The 25276-nt window shown below is 35.6% G+C and overlaps 1 pseudogene; it reads right to left on the bottom strand.

The window, feature by feature from the left end:
• Positions 1-18797, bottom strand: part of LOC148947505 (uncharacterized) — a 75501-nt pseudogene extending 56704 nt beyond the window's left edge.
• Positions 18798-25276: the final 6479 nt, after the last annotated feature.

Below are 25276 nucleotides of genomic sequence, written 5' to 3'. Positions count from 1 at the left end.
TTTAGGCTTCTGCAGTGAGGCGATACCCAAACTCTTGTTTGTAGTTATTTTTATTCGATTCAAACTTGATTTGCATATTCAATTTAAGTTTCACTCGTTTTAAGATTTATTTATTCACTTACATTAATATATATTGTATGTTTTATCGCATTGATTGTTATTTAATTTCTGTTCGTTTTAAGTTTCATTTATACTTTAATAGCAAAATTTTTGTTTTCGTTTTAAGCTTGATTTTCATATTCAATCTAAACATTACTCGCTTTAAAATCCATTTATTCATTTATATTATTACTTATTGTATGTTTTTTGCTATGATTGTTTATTTAATTTCCGTTCTTTCTGGGTATCATTTATTCTTTAATAGGAATTGCTGGTCGTTTTGAGTTTGAATTTTAACAGGTATTTGTATCTGCTGAGCTTAAGTTTAAAATGGCCTTTACTTTTCTTTGAAAAACTTATTTTTCGGACAGTTTTTTTAATTAATTCCAGAAAATGCCGAAAGTAGACATACTTTAATTTGTATTCAGGAAAATTTAATGAGAATTACTGAATATTAAGATTTAAGAGAAAACACCGATTACTAAGATTAATACCCCAAGTCAGCGTTGTTGTCGCCATCCCCATTATCTTTTCCAATACCTAAAAAAGCGACTCATTCGGACGCAGTCGCATCGGATTTCGAGGACTTCATTTTTTTCTTTAAACTCTCGGTGAACGTAAGGGGGCCTTTACGCTTCATCCCATACTTGACAGAAATCGTCGCTGCCAAAGTCACGTTTTTTAGCCCATTCCTCTTTTTATTTCTTTACTGCTGTCAGAATGCTGAAAAGTCTTTCCACAACGACATTTCAGCAAGGAAGTCCAAAAATGAACCGAATGATATGAAGAAAGCTATTGAACTTTATCACTCCACTTGGCGTCTTGATGGATGCCACCCAATTCCAAAAATCAAACATTCATTCCTTCCCTGTTGGTTATTTGTTTAAAATTTTGGGGATATATCCACGAGTCCAACAAAAACTATAACGTTTGTCAATCGCTTTTGCCGAAATTCCGCCGTTGCATTCAAAATTCCTATTTCCGTAACAAAAATCCATAAGCTCGGCAAGGAAAAAAGTGGTAAATCCTAATTTAAAGTAGAAATAAAGTATTAAAGTAGGTCTAAAAATATTAGAGGAGAAACATTCAAAATAAAGTAGTCTACTCTAAAATATAGTAGAAATGGAAGCACTGGTTCCAGTTCAAAAATAAAACCACTAAAGAGTATCAAGATTGAGTGTTTGATTCACTCATCCATCTTATTTATGGTAGGTGGGGTTGGATGATGTTTTGTTACCTTTATCTTATAATGTTATTTATGAATCAAAGAATGAAGGCTTGATATCATCTTTTTTGTCTTTACAATTGATTCCCCACTGGGAGCTCCATTTGTTATGAGAATTATGCCTTGCATCTGGTGATACAAACAAAGACATAATAATAATAAGCAATAATTTTATATAAATAATGACCAAAAGATAGAGAGACAATGGAGCTTCAGTAAACAATATGACAAAATGGCTTAAATTCAGTCTTGTTCCTCAAGACTGAATTTGTGGTTTTTGCAAATATGCCTAATTATTTGGAAGCAAGTTTCCCCTATTTATTTGTTTCCATTACTGTTAATCATTTTATTCATATTTCTCACTGTGAAACAATTAATCCAATTTTGTTTGGAAAAACATGCAGGCCGCATAGATATATTTGGTCTAATGGCTAAGAATCTGAAAGGGATGTTAATATTATCATATTGTCGTTTTTTTATAGGAGAATTACCTTGACATTGAAAAAAACTGCCAGGATAATGGTTTGATTACCTTAGATATTTTGTCTGACTTACCCAGTTTTTTTTTGCCTTAACACAACAAGCTTCAAGGAATGTATTTATCTGTAGAGAACAATACACTCAGTTTTTGACCTCTTTATTACTACAAACAATTGATTAAGCAACGTGATCCGCACTGCCGCATTCAAATGAGAAAAAAATGATCTTGATAAGTTTCTTTCTGATGGATAGAAACCTTACTTGGATTTTCTTGACCGTTGAAACATTTCATATATAACAGTCAATAAAAAATTTTTCAGACGCTTGGTCATTGAGAATACCTATATATTGAAAGTTTTTTGCCCTTTGTACTTTGAAAAAATTTAGTCAGTCTAAGATTTTTATTTTTTGCCCGAGTTTAGAAAGCATATAAGTATGATACAAATGAACTTGAACTATTGAGTGTAGCTTTTCACTTGTTATCTTAGATGGAAACAAATTCAAACTTGAATGTTTGTTTTTTTCAATCTTGTGGCCCCAGTTTTTTTTTATTCTCTGGTAAATCTGAATTTATACAAATCTATTTTTGTTTAGAAAATATGATAACTATCCCATCTTTGCGGACGTCCCTATTTATATATAAATATTTTATTTTCAGGTAACTCACAAGTGGGAATTTTATGGTAACATTGTCATTGTGTTAAAGAATGGGACAATCCATAATATCAGGCATTATAAGAGAAACATGAAAAATAATTTGGAAAAACCTAGAGCCTATTTATATGAAGCCACCTTCCAAAGAAGGTGGCTTCATAGCCAGAAATATTTTGGAAATTTGGGACTTTCAACATTGTATTGGGGCAATTGATGGAAAACATTGTAAAATTCAGTGTTCTACTAATTCTGGTTCCAATTTTTTCAATTTCCATCAATTTTACAGAAGAGGCTGCTGTAGATACTCGTTACAAGTTTATATACATTGACGTAGGCGCTAAAGGAAAGGAAAATGACAGAACTATCTTTTCTAGGTCAAGCGTTGGTACTGCTTTGCGCAATGCCACCCTAGCCATCACAGATCCAACTTCATTGCCAAACACAGAGAATCTCTACCCATTTGTTTTTGTTGGGAATGAAGCTTTTCCTCTTCAAAAAACTTAATGCGGCCATATCCAATGTATGGCAGCCTCACCCCACAACAAATATACTTAATTACCGTCTGTCACGGGCTAGAAGGGTTGTGGAAAATGCATTTGGGATAATGCCTGTGAAATTTAGAATCCTCAAAAGTAGTGTCAATTGCAACCGGGAAACAATGGATCTTATGGGGATAACCACTTGTATCTTGCATAACTTTCTTTAGGATCTGATTTTTCAAGACATAACTTAAACACCCTTGTTGACCGAGAAGTAAGTGGGCAAATTATTCCAGGCTCTTGGCGCAACAGATCTAGCCAAGAGTCAGCTGGAAATTTATCCAGCAATTTCTCATCTAAAAATGTTATCCATGTAAGAAATACCTTCAAGGAATACTTTACTGGTCCTGGATCAGTTCCGTGGCAGGATCAATCTGTGCAAAATGGAATATATTAGTTTCAGTCAGTCAATATTTTTTTTTCTCTTTCCAGTTTGCAATTGAGGTTACTTCTATAAAACATCTAGGTTAAATCAAAGTTATTAACATGGTATGGTTTTGGGATTGGGTTAAACACTAGAATAGCATATTAGTACTGTTTAGTTTTTAATGATTAGCACTCTTCAAGGAGAATTGTGCTAGAAAATCCTGACGAATGGCAAAAAAAAATATTAGCTGATAATTATCTTTCTAGAGCGCGAACTATTTTGAGGGAAAATCCATTTATTTATTAAATTTTTTGTCATGGTTTCCTTGCGGCAGTTTTGGCAGTTTATCTTAAAAACTGTGGCAGTTTATCTTAAAAACTGAGCTTGTTGATATTATTTCTCAAATAAATTTAAGAAGCTATTGAAATAAAGTTTTTCAACCCCACCCCTCCAATCAGATTCAAAGCCTGCTTTGGCTTCATTTTGAAATTGAAGCTATTTGCCACTGGAGTTGTAAGGTTTCTTAAGCAAGAAACTTTTCTTCTTTTTTGTTTTTATTTACTTTGTTAACCCAAGACACTTCCTAAACCCCATAAAGTACAGACCTCGAGATGTTTCTTTTCTTTCAAGCCTCTATTTTTTTTCCAATACTAAAACGTGCACAGAAAGGTATAAAAATTACAATATTTTATTAAAAAAATTCGGCAGGAAAGAAAAAATTATCCAAGTATTTATTCAACAATAGCCATTCTATCTGTGCTAGCAATCTCCTTTTCTTTAGTGTCTACTTAATTCTTGTCTTTTATAGTTTTTTTTAGATTGTATTTTGTATTTTGGTAATATGGCACATATACTGGAGTAGGCAGGATTGTTTCTCCTTTTAATGTTATTTAATTTTTGTCTTCCATAGTTTTTGGTTTGTTTTAATGATCATTTGCTCAGGATCATTTTTTGGGGTCTCCAATTACCTTCAAATGGATGACAGAGCTGATAGACTGTTTGATTTGCCTTTATACAATCTCTTATACCTTAATTCTTCCCTAGGATGAATAATAGTATTTTTGTATGATTCTTAAAAAGTTATGCTAGCTTTCCATCTCACAGAGACAATTTGTTTTGGCTTTACTCTAATTAGCCATGGCTCTCAAGTTTCTCATCACTTCCATAAAGTTTATTTTAACTCAGTTTTTTTCTTTTTTTGTCCTTACGTACAAGATTAAAAACAAATGAAAACGTTTTCTATCTTATCTATGTATCTTAATCACCGAAACCAACAATTACCAACAATAAGGTTACCTACCATACTTGATTTATTTGAACCTAGAATTGATCAAATCCGACCATATCCAATTGAGGAAGCCAGATGAAATTCAATTAACTAAAATTTTGTAGAAGTAACTTACAGCATATAAGGCTTATGATTTAGTTTTAATAAGCATAAAAGTTTACTGTAAAAACAAGAAACAAAGCATGATTATTCGAGCTTGTCAAGCTCTTTTTCAAATACCTCCAGAATAGCCTTCTGAACACGGATTTGGCTGTTTAAGGGAAGGCCATCTAAATTTTTTGCAAGCATATGACAAAATCCATAGTTTCTTGACCCTTCCCACTCATCATTTATATTAATCCTGGTTTCAAGGAACTGCTTGACAACAGACATTGTATGTTGTACTTCTGCTGTTTGTTGTAATTATTCTGATGCAGTGGGGAGCATTTTTCTTTTCCTTTCATTGGGAGGGTTGGAGCTGGAAGTAGGCGAAGAGTTTGGAGGAGACTCCAGGTGAACAGAAGTGGTGGGAATCATAGGCAGCGCAATAGCACTGCCTAAGTAAAGAACGATGTTGGCACAATGTATTAATATTTTTTTTGTTTTCTTCTTCTTTTTCCATACCAGGGTAATCCCTATCGAAGGACTTGTCGTAAAAACTTCGAAAAGTGCTCATTCAATTGGAAATTGGAGTGGCTTGTGCTCCTTTTAATAGTCGAAAGTGAATGGAAGGCAGCTAACACCCCTTCCACGGCCATCATTTCTCCAGACACATCCAATCATAATTTTGAGATAGCCATTTTGTTCAGCGTAGTTGATTTCCGGATAGAAAATATGTTTTTGAGAAGGTCACTCCCCCACAACCCTCAGGGCAAGGGTTTTAAGTTATGCCCTGTGGGCATATAAGAACGATGTTGATACAATATATTATGTTTTTTTTCCTTTAGACCAGGGCACTGTGTATCGAAGAAGTTGTCTTAGAAACTTTGAAAAAGGCTCATTCAATTGGAAATTGGAGTGGCTTGTGCCCTTTTTAATAGTCGAAGGTAATTGGAAGGCAATTAACACCCCACCTTTTCCCGAAAAACATCCAATCAAAATTTTGAGATAGCCATTTTGTTCAGCGTAGTTGATTTCCTGATAGAAAATATGTTTTTGAGGTCACTCCCCCTAAACCCTCAGGGCAAGGGTTTTAAGTCATGCCCCAGGGACATATGAGAAGGATGTTGGCACAATGTATTATTTAATATTTTTTTTCCTTTTGACAAGGGCACTTAGTATGGAAGAAATTGTCTTAGAAACTTTGAAAAGGGTTCATTCAATTAGAAATCGGAATGGCTTGTGCCCTTTTTAATAGTCGAAAGTCATTGGAAGCGAACGAACACCCCTTCCACGCCCACCATTTCCCGAACAACGTCCAATCAAAATTTTGAGATAGCCATTTTGTTCAGCGTGGTTTATTTCCAGATATAAATTATGTTTTTGAGGAAGACACTCCCCCACAGGCCTCAAGGCAAGGGTTGTAAGTTATGCCCTGGGGGCATAAAAGGTTTTTATAGAAAGTGTTGTCGTAGAAACTTCAAAAAAGGCTCATTCGATTGGAAATTCAAAGGGCTAGTGCCTTTTTTAATAGTCGAAAGTGATTGGAGGGCAACTAACCCCCTCTCAAGCCCACCTTTTCCCCAAACACATCCAATCTAAATTTTAAGATAGCAATTTCATTCAACGTAGTTGAAAGTTCTGGAAATTAGGTCCTTGAGGATGACAACCCCCACATAGCCCTCAGGGCAAGGATTGTAAGTTATTCCCTGGGGACATATAAGGTTTTCATAGAACGGGTTGTCGTAGTAGTTTAAAGTTCAGGAAATTATACCTTTGAGCAGGACACTCCTCCCACAGTCTTCAGGGCAAGGGTTATAAGTTATGCCCTGGGGGGATGAAGTTTTTATCAAAATGTTTGTCGTAACAACTTGAAAAAGGGCTCAATCGATTGGAAATTCAAAGGTCTAGTGCCCTCTTAAATAGTCGAAAGTGATTTGAGGGCAACTAACCCTCCTCTCGGGCCAACCTTTTCCCCAAACACTTTCAATCAAAAACAAATCCAATCAAAATTTTTAGATAGCCATTCTATTCAATGTAGTTGAAAGTTATGGAAATTAGATCTACCCACAGCCCTTAGGGCACGGGTTTTAAGTTATTATCTGGGGGCATATAAGGTTTTAATAGAAAGCGATGTTTTAGAAACTTCAAAAAGGGCCCATTCAATTGGAAATTGAAAGGGCTAGTGCCCTTTTAATAATCGAAAGTGATTGAAGAGAAACTAACGCCCCTCTGACGCCCACCATTTCCCCAAACATATCCAATCAAAATTTTGAAATATCAATTTTGTTCAACGTTGTCGAAAGTTCTGGAAAATAGGTCTTTTAGGATGATAACCCCATCTGAGCCCTCAGTGAAAAGGCTTTAAGTTATGCCCTAGGGGTATATAATGTTTATGTAGAAAGTTGGTGTAGAAGTTTCAAAAAGGGCTCATTTGATTGGAAATTGAAATTGCCCCTTTTAATAGTCAAAAGTGAGTGGAGAGTAACTTACCCCCCTCTAACGCCTACCATTTCCCCAAACACATTCAATCAAAGTTTGGAAATAGCCATTTTGTTCCAAGTAGTTTAAAGTTCTGGAGATTATGTATTTAAGGATGACAAACCCCCAAAGGCCCCCAGGACAAAGGTTGTAAGTTATGCCCTGGGGGCATATAAGGTTTTCATAGATAGAGTTGTAGTAAAAAATTCAAAAGGGGCTCATTCAATTGGAAATTGAGAGGGCTAGTGCCCTTTTTGTTAGTCGAAAGTGATTGGAGGGTAACTAACTCCCTCTCACGCCCACTATTCCCCAAAACACATCCAATCAAAATTTTCGGATAGCCATTTTGTTCAACGTAGCAGAAAGTTCTGGAAATTAGGTCTTTGAGGATGACAACCTCCTCCCTCCAAATCTCAGCGCAAGGGTTGAAGTATGCCCTGGGGGCGAATAGGGTTTTTATTGAAAGCGTTGTAGAAACTTCAAAAGGGCTCATTTGATTGGAAATGGAAAGGTCTAATGCCTTTTTTGATAGTTGAAAATGATTGGAGAACGACTAACTCCCCTCTCACACCTTCCATTTTCCCAAACACATCCAATCAAAATTTTGAGATAGTCATTTTTTTAACGTAGTTGAACGTTCTGGAAATTAGGTCTTAAAGGATGACAACCACCCTCACAGCCCTTATGGTAAGGGTTGTAATTTATGCCCTGGGGGCATATAAGGTGCTTATAGAAAACATTGTCGTAGAAACCCAAAAATGGCTTATTCGATTGAAAATCTAAAGGCTTAGTGCCCTTTTTAGTAGTCAAAAGTGACTCGAAAGCTTTACATTTTTATAGTAAAGATCGATATGGGTATAATGTATTATTTTTTGTTGTTACTGTCTTTTAGACCTGGGCACTTCGTATCAAATGAGTTGTCGTAGGAGCTTCAAAAAGGGCCCATTCGATTAAAAATAGAAAGGGCTGATGCCCTTTTTAATAGTCAAAAGTGATTGGAGGGTAACTAACTCCCCTCCCGTGCCCACCCTCCCATTTGCCTTTATGTTTAAAAACTAAATGTTGCCTTAAGATAAAGTCAAAATGCACTGTGTTAATACTAATTCCCGATAAGGCATTTCAGCATTACCCCAAGAACGACTGAGGGTATTTTGTTCAAACTTTCGGGGCTACTTCTGTCCTTAAAATTTAACAAAATCAAAACAGCGTAAGTGTATCCAAGCTATCAAAGAAACTAAACAGGTTTGTTGCGAATGGTATCAAGTTTTCCATTTCAGGTCAACTAGAGGAGGTATGAAACTAAATCAAACACTACTATTTGTGTCCACATTATTAAAAGGGTGTATATTGTAAAAAATTACTGAAATTTTTTGTCAAACATACAAATAGTAGGAGAAACTATAAAGTCTTAAAAAAAACGTCTTGAAACTATAAAAGTCTTAAAAATTTTCGATTGGTTAGACAGGGTTTGGATACCTAATGAATTTTTTGTTGTTGTTGGAACATTTTGGGATGGGATTTAAGAATTGAAAATGTCGACAGTGACAATGGTTGGGGAAAACATTTCCCATTAGGAGTTTCAATTTGATTTAGGGAGGATTCGGGGATATCCGAGCAGAGGTTAGATTTTGAGTTCCATCACTGGAAGTGGTAAAGGGCAGGTCTACTGGTCCATCATCTCTAGAGAGCTAAATAGTGACAGTCTCTTCAGTATGTGCCAGATTCCCTGATGTCCTGCAAGACAAAGTCAGTCAAAAATATGCCATTTACACTACAAAGCACATATATTTTTTTGTTTTTAACCCTATTATTATTATTATTTATCACGAGGAAAAAAAACATAAAATGCAACACAAGTCAATATATAAATCAAAGATTACTAGTTAGACAATAACACATAATAATTTAAAAGAAACTAAAACAAAAAAGAAATAACATGAAAGGATGGGGAAAAGAGGAAGAGAGACAAAAAAAAATCACAAATGGCAGAATCTAACAAGCAATAACATGCAGAAATATGGACACAAGCTGTCATTATTATTATCATTATTTGATTTTTACTCACTCTTAACAATGCTAAAAAATGTAGAGTGACCAAACAGAGAAAAACTAACTGAACAAATAAAAGAAAAATAACTTACGACTGAAAAAACCTGATAAGGTGATGGTGCGGAGAAAAACGGATACAAGCAGTATTTTAAAGTTTTCTGTGTAGTGCTTCCAGTTTTTCAGTATTATTAGGAACAATAAATTTATTAATAACTACCTGGTTTTTGGTCCAAGGTGGAAGAAACAACAAAAATTTGCAAAACCTAAAATAATTAATCCGGATTCTTTTTAACTCATTTTTCTTAAGAAGGAGAAAAATTCCAGAAGCAAAAAGAATTGAATGGTCACAAAAAGTTGAGTAGATCTTGACCAACGTGAGTTAATTATATTTACCGCAATTGGCAACAATTTTAGCATATCCTAATTTAATTTTCATATTAATATCTGAGACTGTGCCCTGGCGCAAGCTTGGAAGACTATTAGTAATTGAAATACCGAGCCATCGAAGAGAATCTACTAGAGGGATAGTAGAGCCCCTACAGCGAAGGGAAATACTAGAAATGTTATTAAAAGAAAAGAAATTTACATTTATATACATTAAGAGAAAGGTCTATGCCTGAAAAAGAAGTGGCAACACAAGAAACCATGTTAGATAAACCAGTTTTAGTACGGCTTATAAGAAGCAGATCATCAGCGTAATCCAGGTATGAAACATCAGAAAAACCGGAGAGATAGGTAGCCGATATCTTTGCCAGAACTCCTGAAATACATAGATTAAAAAGGGTCGGAGATAAAACTCTACCTTGCCTTAAACCTCTTTTCAATTTCATAATAGATGCTGGCACAGATTTCAGCCGAAGAAACGAATTAGAGTACCAATACCGAAGAAGCACCGCAACCACGAAGAGCAGAAAAAAGCTGACTATGACATACACTATCAAAAGCGTTTGATAGATCTAAAGTACAAAGATATATACTCCTTCCCTTAGAAGAATTTTCAAGGAGCAAAGAAGATAATAAACGATGTGCGTGTGGACAACCTACTCCGGGCTTAAATCCAAACTGGTTATCTCTCTCAAGCATATTATTAGTCACAAAAGGTAGTAATACATGCTCAAGAACTTTACTAAAAGTGCAAGAGACAGTAATAGGCCTGTAAGAAGAGCAAATTAAAGGAGAATTTTACTTCTTTAAAATTGAAGAAACGGTACCACACAAAAACTCTCCGGTACACTAGAAGTACAAATACACATCTGGAGAAGTAGGTGTATATGGTCAATAAGGGGAGAGCAATCTAATAAAAGGTGAAATCTAGATATACCATCATTATTAAAATTATCTTAATTAAGTTTGTTAATTGCTTCAACTACGGATGAAAGAGAAATGAGAACACAGAGACGCTGAGATAGAGGGGTACTAAAAATAGCAGAAAGAGAATGACAATACAAAAAATGCACACGGTAATTAACATAAGACAAAATAGACGAGTAATGGCCATGCCAAGCAGATGTAGGAAGACAATCACTACTTGGCACATCACTTCTAATCAACTCAGAATTAATAACTTTTCGTCATTCTCTCTTTGACACTGGAAAATCCATACCACGATAACCCATTGACTTAAGATATTTTTTATATTAACTGCGCGTCTTACGCTTAAGGTCAGATATAATTCCATAAGGCGGTCTATCACATTCATTCCAGACTTTAACTAAAACTTAGCTTTATTTTTCAAAGTTTTTAAATTAGGATCTAAAGACCAAATAGGTTTTTGCGTACCACATCTAACACGTTGCAGCGGCACTGCAACTGCTTCGGCATCTTTTAAACATTTAATTATTTGATTATAATAGCAGTCCAGGTCCTTTTTGCAATTCAGTTGTATAGAGCTCTGAAGCAGATGATAGGGAACTCGTATAGCAGACAGCAGGCTTGTTAGTGTAAGCGCATAGAGAGGAACAACAGCTTTCTTCCAATTACTTTTTTCAAACCATTTTGAAGACCGGGATACTTTACAAAAACTTGCAGGGTTTAAATTCAGCGTTAGAGTAAGTGAGATAGGGAGATGGTCTGAGTCTTGTTCTTCAGACACTATTCTCAGACACTATTGATGTAGTAATACTAGGTTGAGCAAATAATGTGATCAATATTGCTCTTACTGCCTGAATGTTGAATATAAGAATACGGATGAGTTTTGGGTATAATATGATAAGATGGAAGGCAATCTAACAACAAATCACTTCTCACTGACGAGCTATTTATATCCGTATTAAAGTCACCAATGCTCATATAATCTAGAGAAATAGAAAAGAATTTTCTCCATTAAAAACTTCATATCTAGCCATATCTAGTCATATCTGACTAGATATGAAAACTTCATATCTATCTTCATATCTAGTCATATCTGGCTAGCATATCTAGCCATCGATCTGGAAGAACGGTCATCATAAGGCAGATAAGAATTAATGAAGACTATAGTGCCCATACGAACAGCCAAAAAAAAACTCATCCCAGTAAAAAATCACCGGCGAAACCAAATTAGAATTGCGCTTAAAACACAAGCTAGCCCGCTGGATGGGTGGTCTCTTGTGGCTCTGGCAGTAGTAAAAAAAACGTCATGATGAAGGATACGACGCAAAACGTTAATGCTAAAGTCTGTAAGAACATTCTCCTGTAAACAAACCAAATCAAAATCATTGTAGAGATCATCAATAACAAAGTCCTTATCCTTTGTACCATTAATATTAAACGATATTATTGAAAACTCCAAAGTCATTGCAAAAAGTGGGAGCGCGGCATTATTTCCTTAGATACCGGGCACGACAGGCTATAAGGAGTATGATTTTTACCACAGTTAGCACACTTGGGAGCGACACTACAAGGACTATGCTTAGTAGAAAGATGTGGCCCAGCACATCTGGCACATTTCGCGACATTGCTGGTGCAAGCACTTTGAAAGTGATCGTATGATCAGCATTTGAAGCAGCATTTAGGTATTTCTTTAAATACGTGAATTCGAAAAAAATTCATATCCAACTTTGATTCCTTCTTTGAAATAAGCAGACTGAGTGAAAGAGTCTTCAAATTCAAGCTTGACTGACATAGTCTGGCCTGTCTGTAGCTATCTATTAAAATCAGAAAAAAAACAGTCTAATTACTTTCACAGAAAGAAACAGAACAGAAGAAAGATGCAAATGGTTGGTAGTTTTGTCAAGGATTACTATTCCTTAATAGCCTTGCAATCAGCTTAACTTGAATCTAATTTCCATAAATTTAAATGCAGAGCTTTGGCCATTAATTATTAAATATTTTATACTTAAAAAATTGTCACTGGCAAGTCTTTTGAAATTATTGAACACATTAGAAGATGATCTATTTTGATGTCATTTCCTTCTGAACTTTCTTTTCAAGCTTGGTGACTCTTTTATGCATATCAAGTCTTGTTCATACAAAGCTAGTGAAATATTGTAAACTAAAAGATTATTTATGTAAGTATGATTACATATTTTTATGATTGTATAATTCCAAAAGACTATTAGAGGCTCTATTAAATTCAAATTTGCTTCTTGTGTCGAGTAGAGTATCAATATCTACAGAAAAACGTTTAAAACTAATTAAGATAGAAGTCTACATAAAATAGAAATGAAAAAAAGAAAGAGAGGAGAGATTGTATTTCAATTATTCCAGGGAGAAAAATAAAAACTTACAGGGATCAGATGCATCACAAAGCAGTAAAATTGAAAGGAAAATGGGTATAGGAATATACAAACAAATAAAAAGAGACAAAGGAGCCCTGTTTAGTTCAGGAAATATATCAAGAATCATGAAAAAAGGCAATGAAACTATTTTGAAACCTCTCAGTAAGAGCAAGGATTAGTGATTAAAGTTTGTATGGCTGAGGGGGCTATGCAGGGGAACAGTATCTGGGGTTGAGAAATTCATTGAAAATATCCTCAATATGCATATTGAAATGATGGACTTAACAAAACTCAAGCAAATACAATCCCTTAATTTTTTGGTGTATTTATGATTAGGTTTCATGTTTGGACTACTACTACTACTACTTTACAAGTCACTGCAGCACCAAGCCACCCAAGGCCAACACAGCTACGCATTCTCCTCCTCCATCCCAATCTATTCAAAGCCTCCCTTTTTACGCCCGCCCATGAAAATAACATTTCCTTCAAATTTTTCTTTATGACGTCCTCCCACCCCAGACGAGGACGACCTGCTTTTCGTTTAGCCCTAGATGATTGACCGAAAAGAACAATCTTTGGGAATCTGTCATCCTTCATCCACACAATGTGCCCTAGCCACCTCACCCTTTCTTTCATTATAGCCCTAGAGAGCGGTATTGAACCACATTTTTCGTATAGCTTATTGTTTGAAATACGGTCAGTCAGCCGGGTACCCAGAACAATCCTTAGGCAATTTCTCTGGAAAACATTTAGCAATTCTTCATCAGCTTTTCGGAGCGCCCATGCTTCAGAGCCATATTTGACTAATGTCATCACTGTAGCTTCCAATATTATAATCTTGACTTGCAGACTTATCTTCCTATTCTTCCAAACTTTTTTTCAACTGTGAAAACACACCCTGAGCCTTGGCTATTCTATTTTTGACATCTTCACTGCTCCCACCGTCTTTACTAGTAATACTAACAAGGTAAGTGAAGCTGTTCACCTGATCAATATTTTCATTACCCAACTTCACCTTTTCATCTTAACTTATTCCTAGCCTTAGTGACATAGTCTTCTTAACAATAATTTTCAAACCTATTCTAGAACCCTGAACATGCTAAACCTCTAAAACTTCATTCATTTTGCTCACACTTTCATCTAGGATGGTTAAATCATCAGCATAATCTAAGTCAAGGAGACTTTTCGCTCCCATTTGATTCCATGGTCTCCCATTGCCTTTCCTGTGCTCCTTAAGACAGAAGTCCATCAAAATAATCCCTATTAAGGGGGATAGAACACAACCCTGCTTCAATTTAATTCGATTCAATTTATTCGAATAAAAACATAACACAAACACCAATAACAATAAAGATCCTAGAAAAGAACTTGTTAAGGACCAAAGAAAGAAACAAAAAAATTAAAATAACACTGAAAAAAAAAGATAGAAGAATAAAACATGGGTAATTAAAGCAAATTGGTTAAAAATTGAAAGATTAAATTATATTATCAAGTTTTGTTACATTTTTATACAGCTTGCAGAAACTTGTGGCTAGTTCAACACTGGAGGGTATTTTGTTCCATTGAATAATGAATTTGTAAATAGGAGATTGCTGGGCAGCACTAGAAACGCATTTAGGAATTATAAAGGCTCTATTGGATGAACGGAGACAGATTAATGTTGTAATAGGGTAGTAGTTGAGGTGGAAGATTATTGTGGAAAGCAGAGTAAGCAAGTGATAAGTTTAGTTTTTGTATGATTTGATCAAGTGGACCTATGCCAAAATCTGAATACAAATTACTGGTTGGATATAGACAGGGAAGCCGAAAAACTGCTTTAATGGCACGGTTTTGGGCAAATTTGAGTTTTTTAGTGAAAGACCGGTTGTATTTCCCCAAACTGATCCGCAATAAGAAAGGTAAGGAAAAATAAAGGAATAATAGAGGGTAGCTAGGTAGCTAGGATGTCAGGAGGAAGAAAATAATTCACACGGTTAATCATAGCTACTTGTCTCAAAATTATTGCTGTGATGTAAGAAATATAATTAGAGAAGGACAAGCATGAGTCAATTAATACACCAAGAAACTTGGCAACCTCCACTTGTGGGAGGATGTCGGAGGAGTACTTGAGACCAAGAGGAGGTTGAATTACGTCTTTGTTGTATGGAGCTTTGAATAATACTATTTGACTTTTTTTGCTATTAATGGTCATGTTATTCGTAAGGCACCATGCCTGGACTCTGTTCAGAAGGACTTGGGCAGAGGTTATTGCCGATGGTAAATTGGTACGAATGATGAAGAAGTTGCTGTCATCAGCAAATAGTACAGGATACACTGAAGGGCCCAGGTCCATAACAAGATCATTGATATATAGGAGAAATAAAATAGGGCCTAGAACGGAGCCTTGCGGGACACCCCTCCGAACAGGTAAGGGCTGAGAGGATACTCCACCTAAGCTCACACTCTGTACCCTTCCAGATAGGTAAGAATCAAACCAAGAGAGGGGAACACCTCGAATACCGTAACTATTTAATTTACTTATTTAAATACTATGATCGACCGTGTCAAAGGCCTTAGAAAAATCCAAAAACAAGCCCAATACAGTTTTTTTTAAGGTCAAGTTGTGAGCGTATGAACTGTGTGGCGTCAATTAGAGCATGAGAAGTTGAAAATTTCGGCCTAAAGCCATATTGGTGAGGAAAAATCAAGGAAAAAGAGTGCTGAATGTCAAGCAGAAAGGGAGACAGACGTCTGAAGATGATTCTCTTGAGCACTTTGGATGTAACAGGGAGAATTGAGATTGGACGATAATTACCTATCTCAGTTGGATCGCCCTTTTCAAGAACTGGGATAACAATAGCTGACTTTAGTAAATCAGGGAAAACTCCGTGGGTTAAAGATAGGTTGTCAATATGCTTGATGGGCTCAAAAAAAAGGAGATATGGTCTTCAGGAGCTTATTACTTAATCCAAGACAGTCAGGTGTAAAACTATTAGGAAGAGAAAGGATGATCTGAAGTACCTTATTGCTATCAGATGGGCAGAAAAACATGGATCTAGAATTGAAGCAAGGGAATACAGCCTGTAAGGAGGAGCGGGAATCAGTGTGGGGAACATTAGAAAAATAATTATTAAATGTGTCAGGTGCGTGTAAAGGGTCAATTAATTTACCATTTGTGTCTTTAAGGCGAATAGTATAGACTTTGATTTTCATTTTCTGAGTATATCATTAAGGTGACAAATCTTTCAGATTTCCTTGAGAATTTTGTATAATAATTTTTTTTTGCTTCACGGATGAGTTTAGTGTATAGGTTTTTATAATTTTCATAATTTGATAGGTCAATATCACTACTGGTCTTACAGGCTAACTTATATAATTTGTTTTTACGATATGAGGAGACAATGAGGCTATGTGACATCCAGGGGCATATAGGGATAGTTTTCCGGTTATGTTTACGAATAGGAAAAGTTGAATGGATAACCTCACTTAGCCTTTGCGCAAAACCATTCGTGGCAGAATTTACCTCTTGACAATTTAAAACATCGGACCAGTCAGTGGTTTGCCTAGGAACCACTGACTCGAAAAAATGGGTTATATTTGCAGAGCTGTAGTTTCTAGTAGGTGTTGGGATATTAATTCTAGAGCGTAGAGGCAGTGGTTGTGAAGGTAGTGACAGATAAATAGGAAAATGGTCTGACAGATCGGAAAATATTATATTTGAGGACAGGTCATTTCCCAGGGAAGTGGATACAAAAATGTTATCAATTAATTTTGAAGTTCATCTCACAGGATTAAATCTACTGGAGAAAAAAATTGTGCGTAAAAAACCACTAATGGTTACCAATTCAAAAAAAGTGTCAGATTCAATATCTTTACCAACATTGAGTAGGTTACAATTAAAGTCTCAAAGAACTATTGCCTTTTTATGAGGTAGATTAATAAAATTAGAAAATCATCAAACAGAGTACAAAAACATGAGGTTGGAAATGGTGGAGGTTTATAAAATAAGGAGAGTATATAAGAATTTTGGTCGATAACTATGTTAATAATTATTGAATAAATACATCTGAGATTTATTTGAGTAGAGAAAATAGTTTTGCACTCTGATAGCCTGATAAAATTTAAATTCGAACGGAATTAAAGTGAGATACCCCCAGAACACTTTGTCAATCTCCTGGGCATATGGATTATTTGGTAACCAGGGTGTGAAAAATCACTAGTGTCTTCATTGTCGGGAAGCCATGTCTCTGTTAATCCTATTGCGTCAAAAGGGCCAGATACCATTGAATGAAATTAAATCTTTAAACTTAAGCCACTTATCCCGGATGCTTCTGATGTTGAAACAAAGAACATTAAGGGAATTAATATTTACTAGTTTATGTTTCACATTGGTAGCAAAATCGAGAATATCAAGGTAATTACAACTAGCATGAGTTAAGGTACCATCGGGGCTGCTTATAGGGTTGGCATGATATTACTTTCTATATCGGAATAATTAAAAGCAATGTTATTAGAAAGGGATAAATTAGTTAAAAACGAAAAGTCAAACATTAATTAGTCGTCAGGCATTCTTGTTGGGTATCTTCTCGCTTGTGTTTTGCTTTGAACTTCATCCTCGCCCGAAGAGACTTCGTGAGGGGTCTTCAATTTCTGTGTTACTGTGTTGGTCAGCTTTTTCTTGTTTTTTTTTTTGTTTTGCTATGGCTTGGTGCTTCTACCATCGTTTCAAGTGCTGGTGATTCTTTCAAATTTCTAGGGGACTTCGTAACAGTTGGGATCGTAGAAAATGTTGAGCTAGAATGGCATTCCATGCCTTCTTTGAAGGATAAAAGTTAAACCGTAGCTTTTTGCCAGATTTCCTCTCCTAGGAACGTAGTAATGACCCTTTTTTAAGGATATTTTTTAGTTCAACTGGTTCAATGCCAACCTCGATAAGATGGAAAACTGCGAGGTATGTGGCTAACCTTTGCCATTCTTGATTGCGATGATGAATAACTTGTGGATGTGATAAAACTGGAAGTTGGGAAGAGGAAGGCTGCGATTTGGCCTCAAGTTGAGGAAATTGAGTGGACCATTGGGTAAATGAGAAGCCTTTATCTATTTGGGGTGGGACCTTTTTCCTCTGGTTCTATAAAACTTCAGTTTGGCTATTTAAGGGTCGACTTGAGTTGGTTGTCTAGGGATTGTCGCGGCTACGATGGAGTAGGGCAAGTTCAATATCACAGAGGTTCGGAGGATCTTGGCACTGTTGTGGTAGGTCGAACAATGTTACTTCTCAAGTGCCGTGTGCCCCTTCTTATCAAAATTTTTACAGTAGGCGTCTTTCTCGGTGCAAATTTCTGTAAGGTGGCTAGGTTTACCACATTTTCGACATGATTGGAGTGACTGTTTACAATTGTTTTTGGTATGACCATGAGCTAGGCAAATTGCACATTGTAGGGGCTTAGGTTTATAGGACTTATGGCGAAGGGCCATACCATACAGAAAACTTCTCTTTGCAACTCATTTTTGCATACAATAAGCACTGAGCGACTGGGTACAAGATTACCATCATTTTCAAGCTGATTCTTGTGGCTGTTGTTGATTGGACCGGATGACCTGAAGAATCAATTAGTTCAGATGTAAATTCTTCTATTGGTATACCGGTGTCAACACCATAAACCACGTATTTATTGGACGTTTCTACTTCTTTTGAAGTGGCAAAGATTTTGGAACCCTCAACGATTAATTCCTTGGACCTTGAAAGGACTGAATCTGCGGCCTTGTGAGAGGTAAAATAAAGATCTATCAGACCGTCTTTTAGGAAAACTACTTCAAAAGTTGAGTTAGCTAATAAAAATATAGGCTTTCTAATATCCATTAACCGATCTCTAGTAAAGGGTTGACAATTGGTTTTCTTGATGGTCACAATGTAATAGTATGGCTGATCTAAAGAGCTAGGTAACGATTCAATTGGTTGGGAATCATCAGGGAATGATAAAATCTCGGATTGGGGTTCCTCAGGGGGTGATCTAATTGCATCATTTTTTCTTTTTTTGCCAGGGGTTTCACCGGTACTTTTAGCTTGAAGGATGTTTAGGGCTTGTATCCCTTAAGATGTGTGGTCGATTTAGACATAGGAGCTGGGGGGGGGGTTCCAGTGAAGTTTCTTTTCGACGGCAGGAAAGGTGAGACATCTATGTCTTTTTCAGGAGGCTCCTTTGTGTCAGACATGAGCTATTTGGAACTAAAAAACTCACCTCTTATTTCTTTCACTGTTCAGCACTATAATTCAAATCCTATAATCCAATTATCAAGAACCAAGGTCACTAATATCACTTAGGAAAGTCCAGGGACATGCACGGTCTGTAAATGTTCAAATTACACACGGAGAATTTCGACTGGAAAATACCAAGAGTGAAAACACCAATTACATATTAACACAGCGGAGGCAAGTTCATAACTACTTAACTCTTGATTTAATACAAAACCAGCTGCTAACCTCATTTCCTACCTTAACCGCAGCAGTGTTATTCTCGTACATAGCACTAATCACTTTAATGTATTTGTCTGTATACCATACAAGGATAAAACCTTTACTAAAGCTCTTCTATCAAGAGAATCAAACGCTTGCTCATAATCAATAAAACTGAGGAACAAAGGTGTTTGAAAACTCAGGCACTTCTCAATTATTAACCTAAGAGTGAAAATTTGGTTGACACATCCTCTACCTTTTCTAAAACCGCAATGTTTGGACTGGAGTAATAAATAACCCATATTTTTTACCTTTTTAATTTTATGTTATTTTATTGAAGTCTTCTCCACCACATAAAAAAGCTTTGCTTTTAGGGTGGATTATTATTGTGTTCAATAATTAATTTAAATAAAACACTCCATAACACGGATATAAAGGAATGTTTTTTGAGGTAATAAAAAGTTCTCTTTTTAGATACCTATACATACTTACTCTGTATAAACAGTAAATCAAGACCATGTATCTTACCATTGGGGATTATGATGCTTCAAGAGAAATTGAATTGACCTGAAGTGAGGCCACTTTGAAAATCCCAAATCTTCACCACCATCCCCACTTCTTTTGTTTTGTTGTGCATTAACCTTCTTGAAATATTCATTTCTCAGATGCCTACAGGTATTTTTGCACCATTTAACTAGAAAAAAAGTAGATTATTTATACATTACAGAAGTTGGCACAAATAAAAAGTACTTAGGTCTTCACATAAGAGGCGTGAAGGATGAGTAAATCTAATACTTAGAGATGATTGCACAAAACTATTAACAGCAAGATTTTAACAAAATCTTTTAAATAAAATACAGGCATCATCTATAGGAAAAATGACCAATAAGGTTTCAATAAAATATTTTTGGATAACATGCAGTCATCATCTATAGGAAAAATAGTTTCTAGTCACAATATTCATTGAAAAATATAACAAAATCATCAAATGCAACACATCTCTAATCAACTGCAAATGTAACATAAAGTAAAACTAAGAAAAACTTCCATTCCTCTGCAACTTGAAAAAATTGGGCTTCTTGAAAAAATCTATTACTTTGCAACTTGAACTCAAAACAATAGAATCACAATAAAATTCTATTTTCCAACCCAAACATTTTAAATAAACATAAATTAAAAGCCACACCCATGTATTTGCAACCAACTAGCATGCAAAAAAAAAAAAATGCATGCAAGACAAAGAATTAAAGAGACAAAAATGTTAGTTGGGAACCACCTTTCTTTTGGCATTCTTATTTGGACCTTGAGCAAAACGTCAATAAAACAAAGACCCGATTTTGAAAAAATATATATACAAAGTGCAAAATTATTTTTAAACAGTCTTGTTTGAGTAATCAGACTGAATTTATGCCTTTTTTGCCAAATTATTTACTGAAACTCCATTGTCTGTCTATCATTGTGTGAGTATCTAAACAAAATTATCGCTTATTATTTTGTCTTTGTTTGTATCACCAGATCCAAGGCCACTGAAGTGCAAATTTTGTTCTGGTATTGAGAAGGCAAGGGGGTTGTTAGTCCTACTCATTTTAACTTTGCTCATTTTGATTTTGACTCGGTTATCCTTTTTTAATTTCTGTTTGTTTGGGTTTCATTTATTTATTTGTGATGATTTGTGGTAGTTTTAAACTTGGAAGTTTATTTGACTTTATATCTCCTCTTTTTTGGTTTAATACAGCTCTTTACTTTTTTTGGAATTGTTTTTTTTAATTATACAACTATATAGAGTCTTCCAAGAACAATCCAAAAAATGTCAAAACACCCTGATGATAACAAGAACGTTTTTAAATTCATCTATTTTCTTTTCCCTGTATTTTTAATCATTTTTAAAAGTAAAATCTTCCTTTTGTTTTAAGAATGCTTTTGAATAACTAAAAAAAATAACATTAAAAAAAATACAATAATGTCGAATGAATTCGAGAAATACATGACTTAAAACGCAAAAGAATTCCAGTTTGTTTTCTGTGTCGATTATTTTGCTTAGCAGATAAATTTGAATAGTGAGCACCTAAGTTATTTAAACCCCTTAGGCAAGCAAATACAAATGAAGGGAAAACTTTCAGCTTTCTTTTCCCTTCATTTCTTAGATTTTCCTAAATCTCACGAGTATTCCTTCCATAAGAACCATATATGCCCCCCGGGCATAACTTACAACCCTTGCCCCTGAAGACTGTGGGGGAGTGTATTTTGATTGGATGTGTTTGCTGAAAAGGTGGGCGTGAGAGGGGGCTTAGTTGCCCTCAAATCACTTTTGACTATTAAAAAGGGCACTATCCATTTGATTTTCCAATCAATTGAGCCTGTTTTTAATTTCCCACGACTAAGCCTTCAATAAAAACCTTATATACCACCAGGGCTAAAATTAAAAACCTTACCTTGAGGGTTGTGGGGGAATGACCTCCTTAAAGACATATTTATAATTTGGAGATCTACTACGCTGAGCAAAATGGCTATCTTGAAATTTTGATTCGATGTGTTTGGAGGAGTGATGGGCGTGGGGGGGGGCTAGTTGCCCTCTAATCACTTTCGACTATTAAAAAGGGCACTAGACCTTTGAATTTCCAATCCAGAGAGCCATTTTTGAAGTTTCTACGGCAACGCCTTGCATAAAAACCTTATATGCCCCCAGGGCATAACTTAAAATTCTTGCCCTGAGGGTTGTGGGGGAGTGTCCTCCTCAAAAACATATTTTCCATCTGGAAATCGATTACACTGAACAAAATGGCTATCTCAAAATTTTGATTAAATGTGTTTGTGGCAAGGATGGGCGTGGGGGGGTTAGTTGCCGTCCAATATCTTTCGACTATTAAAAAGGGCACTATCCCTTTGAATTTCCAATCGAATGAGCCTTTTTTGAAGTTTCTATGACAACGCATTCTATAGAAACCTTCTATGCCCCCAGGGCATAACTTAAAATCATTACCCTGAGGGTTGTGGAGGAGTGTCCTCCTCAAAAACATATTTTCTATCTGGAAATCAACTACGCTCAACATAATGGCTATCTCAAAATTTCGATTGGATGTGTTTGGGGAATTGATGTCCATGAGGGGGCTAATTGCCCTCCAATCACTTTTGAATATTAAAAAGGGCACTAGCCCTTTGAACTTCCAATTGAATGAACCTGTTTTGAAGTTTCTACGACAGCGCCTTCTGTTAAAACCTTATATGCCCCCAGGGCATAACTTAAAACCCTTGCCCTGAGGGTTGTGGGGGAGTGTCCTCCTCGAAAATATATTTTCTATGTGGAAATCAACTACGCTGAACAAAATGGCTGTCTCAAAATTTTGAGTATATGTGTTGGGGGAATGATGGGAGTGGGGGCAGTTGCCCTCCAATCACTATTGACCCTTAAAAAAGGCACTAGAACTCTCGATTTTCATTCGAACGAGCCCCCTTTGAAGTGTCTACGACGACCCCTTCCATATGAAGTGCCTCTGGGAAAAATAATAATAATAATAATAATAAAACTTTGGAGCCGTATGGCCTTTACTATAGGCAACGCTATAGCCTTGCCTCTGATATTGCACGGATAATTAAGGAACATTTAGTATATTTTTCTACTTTCTGTGCGTTTTCTTAGAAAAATGACCCAGCTTTGCAAAACTTAGGCTTAACTACCTGAAACAGAGGATAAAATATTCAATTTTATTCTTATATCACGGGTAATTGGGGGATATTTAGTATATTTTTCTGTTATTGTATGAATTCTTAGAAAAATGGCCCCGTTTTTACAAAACTTAGCCTTAACTAGCTGAAAGAGAGGAAAACTTCTTCATTTTTACTCGCATTGCAAGGGTTACTAAGGAACATTCAACATTTTTTTCGATGTTTGTGTGTTTTCTTAGAAAAATGGCCCAATATTGCAAAATGTAGCCTTAACTAGCTGAAAGAGTGCATAGATTCTTCATTTTTAGTCGCATTGTACGGGTAATTAAAGAACATTTATTATTTCTTTTTCCATTTTTGTGTCTCTGCTAAGTGGTACTAAAACGACACGCTCCTTCATTCCATTGAATTTTTGAGTTGGAAGATAATCTGTAAATACTTCTTCAATTAAATTACGAGTGAAAACTATATCTCTATGATATTCGATTTCATTTGATTAATATTTTAACTCAATTATTCAATTATTAATTATAATTTATTGATATAAATTATATAACTATTCAATAGCTAATAAGAGAAGAAAGTTGTGAGTTTTCCATTGCAGGGAATGCAGCGCTATCTATTTCTGATTATTTAATGACCTTGGTGTAAGGTGGGACACATAATTTTAGTGCTTTAGAATAAAGCGTATTGTCTTGTAAGCGATTGTACTTCACAAATTAGTTCCTTGTTTTTGCACAGTCTAAGGATTGGATTTATTTGATTTATATAAGAAAATTTCTAGCGTTTCTTTGGGGTTTAAGAATCACTCTTTACTTGCACATTAGCTTTAAAAGGAACGAGAAGGACAAGGCCTGCTGTCTAATATATTGGATGAGATGGCTTTATACTGTGATTTGTTACACTATTCCTTTGGCTCTTCGATTTTACATATGGTAGGAAAATTCCGGCGGTGGGGTTCTGGAGGGGACCCCCCTCGAGATTCTGGAGGGAACCACCTCCTTTTCTGGATGGGTCCAATTACTTTATGATAAAACCAGCATAGTGTAGGGCTATATATATCTTCACTAGAGGGAGGGGGAGCACAATCGTCATGGTAGAATCCATTATACTTGGAAATATGTCTCAACCATTCATTCTGGACCAAAAAAATGTTTATTCATTCTAGATCACAGTCAAGGAATATGATATGAACTAGAAACACACCACCCGGTAGGCCTATGGTCTAACTAGGAAAAACAATATTAAGAATTTCCATTTTTTCATCAGCACTGTCTTTTTAAGAGGGGTAAGTTCATTCCAATGCCTCTCTGCCTTCTTGGTGTTATTTTTTCATAAAGTGATATGTCTTTGCTCTGAAAATAAGCATCAGTTTTTGTTATCACTTTCTAATTTTAGGCAAATTTTTCACCCTCGAGTACCTTTGTCGAGAGTTGCTGTGGACCAAGTGTGGAGATTGTGATGGATGGGGAGCAATTCAAAATGTAATTCATGTAACTTATCATAGAATTGTGTCATGAGCAAGGCCGTACCCAGAGAGGGGAAGGGGGGGGGGAACCCCCTCCCCCCCACCGAAATGTTTGTTTGTTTCGTTAAAATGTATTTAAGCATTTTTTTTATGCGTTTTTTGAGGTTTGCTTTGTATAAGCCCCCCCCCCCCGAAAATAAAAATCTTTGAGTAAAACCCCCTCCGGAAAAAAATCATGGGTAACGCCTTGGTCATGAGGCAGTGTCTTGGTGAAACAAGAGTTTTTTCTTTTGCATGTGTGACTGTTCTTTCTTGATATCTGTATAAAGTTGAGTCAGCAATTCCATATAATGTCCGCTATTGATAGTTTACCTTTTTTCAAAGCAGTCAATCAACAAGACTTCATATTCAGCCATATTCACAAGTGTAATAGGTGCTAGTAGTTGCAGTATTCATAGGTCAAGAAAAAAATGACCCTATAAAAAATCTGCTTAAAAAGGCCCCTAAAACCATAGTAATCTTATGGCATAGCATTGAAGCTCGATAAAAAAGGAATTTAGGGTTTAAATCTCTGCTTATAATTCCATCAATGTAGAATAATAAATGTTTTTGAAATTTTACCCCTATTCCCTCTCTTGAAGGGACTAGATATAGCTCTATATTAAACATTCTGAAGAAGATAAAAGCAGTTGTAGTATTTGTGGTATATATTTATTCATTTGGCTTTTCAATCCCATTTAAAATAGAAATTTGT

The sequence above is a fragment of the Artemia sp. Qi Xiang Cuo genome, chromosome 10 (assembly GCF_049724085.1).
Source record: "Artemia sp. Qi Xiang Cuo chromosome 10, ASM4972408v1, whole genome shotgun sequence".
NCBI classification, from domain to species: Eukaryota; Metazoa; Arthropoda; class Branchiopoda; order Anostraca; family Artemiidae; genus Artemia; species Artemia sp. Qi Xiang Cuo.
This window is presented reverse-complemented; position numbering and strand designations above follow the sequence as displayed.